This window comes from Belonocnema kinseyi, chromosome 9, assembly GCF_010883055.1.
Source record: "Belonocnema kinseyi isolate 2016_QV_RU_SX_M_011 chromosome 9, B_treatae_v1, whole genome shotgun sequence".
Lineage (NCBI taxonomy): Eukaryota > Metazoa > Arthropoda > Insecta > Hymenoptera > Cynipidae > Belonocnema > Belonocnema kinseyi.
This window is the reverse complement of record NC_046665.1, coordinates 17266952-17272229: the sequence shown is the minus strand read 5'-3', so window position 1 is coordinate 17272229 and position 5278 is coordinate 17266952. Positions and strand designations below refer to the sequence as shown.

The 5278-nt window shown below is 35.5% G+C and overlaps 1 protein-coding gene across 6 annotated transcripts in view; it reads right to left on the bottom strand.

Annotated features, from left to right (window-relative positions):
- Positions 1-5278, bottom strand: part of LOC117180358 (ubiquitin-like-conjugating enzyme ATG3) — a 266878-nt gene that overhangs the window by 195760 nt on the left and 65840 nt on the right. The window lies entirely within an intron of this gene.

The window sequence follows — 5278 nt, the reverse complement described above, 5'->3', positions numbered from 1 at the left end:
ATTACAATGAACCCATTAACTGAAATCTTTACAGTCACTAGCACTAGTTTTATTTTTCGAATTCAATTCAAATCTACTATTCAATATTTATTTGTTATGTATACGTGGTAATATTAATCAAGCTATAAATATTTGACAAGTGAAAATCTACATTCAAACCAAATATTTATAAATTGCATAGTAGGATAATCTGTAGTGATCAATGAGAATATATATGCAAACGTAAGTAAAGGCACTTGCATATCCAAAAAACGCTTATTAAAATATAACTTATTTCAAAAAGCATAGAGGTCATTTCGTGGATTCAGACTGATTCAAAAGTTATTTTAAATTAAATAAAGTGGCGATTACTTTATTTTATTGGAGAGGAAAGGTCTCACTGTTTAATAACAGAGGAGGGTTATCTAGGGTATCCAGAGTGCTGTTGCGGCAACGGCGAATAATGCTGATAAAGTAGTGATTCTTTCCATAGCGGGATATCCTTCAAGGAGGCGTATGAGTGGTCCAGGGTATCTAGAGAGACGTTGCAGTTTGTTGCAATGTAGGCGATGCATACCGATACGGGAGATGCTGCTGTGAAAGCGGTGTGTTTACGCTAAAAAAAAAAGGGGGGGGGGTTTGAATAAGGTAGGCGCCTGTCAGGGTACAAGGGAATGAGGCATTATCCCACGGTCGCAGCGCAAAAGTACAATTCACAAGCGAGGGTCTTTTTGGTGATGCTGCTAACTGCGGGTTTTACGCGATTGAGGCGCTTTCACCAAGTCGGTTGTCAAATGGACTTTAACTATTCAAATTAGTACCGCGAATCAGTTTATTATAAGTCGAATGATAGCTGGAGTTAGGATATCCGGGCAACGAAAGAAAAAATCCTGGATTTTTGTTAAATTTTATTGATCGTTATAGATACTATGTATTTAGAACGTTTAAGCACACACACCTGGCAAAAGCAATATGTATATAATTCATGTGACTACGTGTATGTACATGAGGCTGCAAAAGTGAGAGGGAGCGGGGAGGCGCAAGCCTGAGTGGCTGAGTGATTGAGAGACTGAGTAAGAGAGCAGAAGAGAGAGCAAATCACTGAGTGAGTAAATATTGGAAACAATAAGGTGAACGCGAAAATATCCCAAACCGAAAATTCCACTTACTAGGTTCTTTCGTTGGCATAACTACTGGCATAACTATTTTTCTTCGTGGTGTTACTAAGTGCATTGTTAGTTCCTCAAATCGGGGATAATAGAAAAAAAATTGGTTCTGCCAACCAATGAAGTAGCAGGGGCATATTTGACTAATTCAAGCGGTTGGCCCTACTACCTGTGTTATCAGTGATCGGGGATTAAAAGCAAGTTTCAAAACCGATTCTACGTTACATGCGTAGCATGCTATCTCTCTTCGGTTCTCCATAGTCTTAAGCTTAATCGTTGCATAATAGACAGAAATGATTATCTTCAAATGTTAAATAAGGAAAACGATCTATTCCATGTAAAACTTTAGACTTCAAAGTGAGGTGTACAGTAGCGTTCATGTGTGCCCTGAATGAACACTAAAGTATGATGCATGAATACGCCATTACGTATTTTGAACAAATGAGTGGTATACAGATTTTCAATAAACTATATTATCCTCTTCAGGTCTACAGCTTTGAAACAAGACAAAAAAATATTATGTTGTTTTACGGATGACATTTATTATTCGTTCAGTAACCTAATGCTTTATGTGTAACCGATCGCTTCCTTTGTAAGTAAATACTTATCACTATTTTGTATTGCATAAATAATAAACGATGACGTTTTGAAGACAAATCTCCTGTTATGTACAGTGTAAAAAATACGTTTTAAAATTGCACTTCAAAGTGTCAATTTACACATATAAAATGTCACTTTAGATGCATGAAAATTACAGGTTAGAAATGAAATTTCCACATGTTGTGTAGAATGACGTCTCTTACAGGTTTAATTCTATGACTTTGCATGAATTCATACAACGTGTTGAAAATCACTACGTTCACATTCCACATTTGTGTAATTTTCGCGATAGAGCTTGTTTTTGCTATTTTGTTCACGTGTTATGAGCGAACGTACATTTTAGTTTGCAAACTTTATTGGTCACTTTCGGCGAAAGCATGAATGCAAGCGACTGAGTTTAAATTATAAATTTTATGCCATATACGCTTGCGGAATTATAAACAAATTCTTAATATGATCTTAATGGTTTAAGTATTTGAGGTTAGGTTCATATTTTGGAGAAATTTTCCACTTTCTGTTTTTCTATTTTACGTCAGATATTAAATTTCAGTTCAGTTGAGAATTTTACACTTCAATTTTAGACATTTCTATACTAATTTCACGCCGCTGCGCGTGAGTCCCCTTTTTTCATACGTTTAGCGTACTAAAATTCCACAACCTTTTTTAACAGTGAATGTACCGTAAGAGATAATCCTCAGCAAATGCAACAAATAAATGGCACGGATAATGAAAATAAAGCGCAACTTGGAAGTACACGAAGTGATGCTTTTAATTACCAACCTGTTGACTTTAATAATGAATTCAGATTATGTGTGAATTTTAATAGATCCATATCAGATGAAATACGGGCTGTAGAAGCTGATCCAAGTACAATGCGTGTCAACGAATATGTGATGCAAACGCAAATACAAAAAAAAGAGAGGGTGTTGACGCAAACGGCAAGTAGATCTTGCTTAATATGCAATGCTTGACAGAATGTCGAAAGCTTGTCTATAGAGTATAGGGTAAACATTTTTCTTTTTCGAAACATTTATGTTCCGGAAAATGTTAGAAGTTGTGCACATCACTTGAACGAAAAGGGATGCTTCCCGAGATTAATCATGGTAGGGTACAGATCAGCTAGTCGGCCATATTTAATAAAAGGACAAGAGTTACAGATATTTTTGGACAAGACGCGTGGCCAATAATCATAATCAGTTTTCATATTAGAGCTGTTTCACTGATGACGGATTCAAATATATTTTGCCAATTAGCCAATAACAATTCTCACTTCATTATACGTCCTGTGATCCCGTACCTCAAGAGGGAGGTCACAGATACATATGTAGAAAGAAACGATTTACGTTTTTATGTAATCTAAGGCAAGGTTTATCATATGACTTTTTAAAAGTCATATTTAAGTATACAAGTAGAACCACCGTAGGCTTGGTTAAAGCAAAAGTGAAACAATCTTTGCACCAAAAAATTGTTTTTCAGAATATCGCATTCCATAGCTTATGGAATTTGTAAATTAACTCTACAATCCAGAGCTGCAGACAACGCAAGTCATTGCTGCAGGGAATTGTATCTATTCATACACACAGAAAAGTAGCAATTTCTGTACCATAAGAAAGTCGTTCTCTCAGCACAAACATCGACATTTGACTAAACCTACTATTATGATTATTGCTGCAGCTCGATTTTTATTGTCTGCATTGGGAGCACAGTTTTCGGACCGTGACAACAATGATGCAGCGATTTTGGAAAGAGAGCACGATATGGAGTCTGATGCTATGAGAGGGTGGTTTCAAAATGGAGATATTTTCTTGATTGACAGAGGATATAGGGATGACATGTCATGGTTAGAACGCGTTATAATCAATTACTGGATGCAGGCCTTGATCTTAGGTGGATAGCAGAAATTATAAACTGAAGAAGCTAACAGGTCTCGGATGATTACAAAGAATCTATGGATCGTTGATACTAAGAACGGACATTTTCCCTCTATATTAAAATACTTCGTAGAAACGATTATTATGCCTCATCTTCATCACCTTCGCGCAATTTATTCCATCGCTGCCGCTATCATTAAGATTCCAACCACGAATATTTATGAAAGGTGCAACAGTTGAACACGTAAGATAAATTATTCGGAAAAACAAAAGCCAAACGTATTTCAAGCGCTCGTAGAATCAGAAAATCAACACACGAGACGCGCTCCGTGGCTTCGACTTCAACGAAATGTGGCTCCTGATTTGCCTGTTATTGATTTACAATATTTACGAGATCTTACCATTGACATATACATCCAAGATAAACTAGATAAATATGGACGATAAAAAATGGCCGATAAGACTGAAACAATATTCTTAATGTCGCCGTGGAACGACGCACAGTGGGGAAAAAGCACCTTTTTTGGACAAAAATCGACCGACAGTGCAATTCTTAACAGATTCTGATGTTTTTTTTTTAGAAATGACCGTAAGGCTTCCAGTTATAACAAGTAACTGCAGATATTTTAATTCGACTCAACGTAAATTTTTTATTTAACAACAAAGTTACAACTTTTTGTTGCTAAACTTTTCCATGATACCATTTTTTCTAAGACTTTCAAATTCATTAAAAACTTACAATAAGTTAAGAATAGATAATAATGGCCAATTATTTAAACAATTTTTATAAACAAATGCACATTTGGACCATCTTTTCATGAATATGATTAATTTTTTTTTTCCGGAATCAACTTCAAATGTCTTACCAAAGACACCTTGCTGTAATATTTTTCATAGTGATCGAAAAGTGTTGACTATTTAAACAATGTTCATAAACAAATGCACATTTTGACCATTTTTTCTTGTATAGGCTTGATTTTTTTGAGGAATCAATTCGAAATGTCTTGCTAAAGACTCTTTGCTATTATATTTTTAATAGTGACAAAAACTGATAATGATTTAAACAATTTTTATAAACAAATGCACATTTTGACCATTTTTTCATGCATAGGCTTGATTTTTTTTGCGGAATCAATTTGAAATGCCTTGCAAAAGAATCCTTGCTGTCATATTGTTTATAGCCATTCGTGCTTCAGTGAGTGAAAATCGAGCTCACTTATTGAATATTGTGATACTCTCAGCCATTTTTGACTTATGTGGACCTGAAAAGGGCCGTTTTTAGGTAGGAATTTATGCTTCAGTAAGTAAGAATCGAGCTCACTCCTTGGAGTTTGTCATGCTTTCAGCCATTTCTGACAATGGTTTCATCTTCCTGGGTTCTACTTTTCTATAACTGCTTATCAAAGGGTCCGAATGGAGCAGAAGATGATGAAGAACATCTAGGTTTCGTCATTTGTCTGTCAGACATTCTGCTGTTATTAGCTCTATCTTTTCTAAAGATCTTATTGTTTCCCTCTTGCGACTCTTCTAAATGCCAACCAATTGGTAGCTCAAAAGATTGAATTATATCACTTCCGTGAATAAGCAGCTTATGTACTGATGGTGGTATTTTATACCAAGGGGCCATCCATAAATTACGTAATGTAATTTCCCGACCATTTT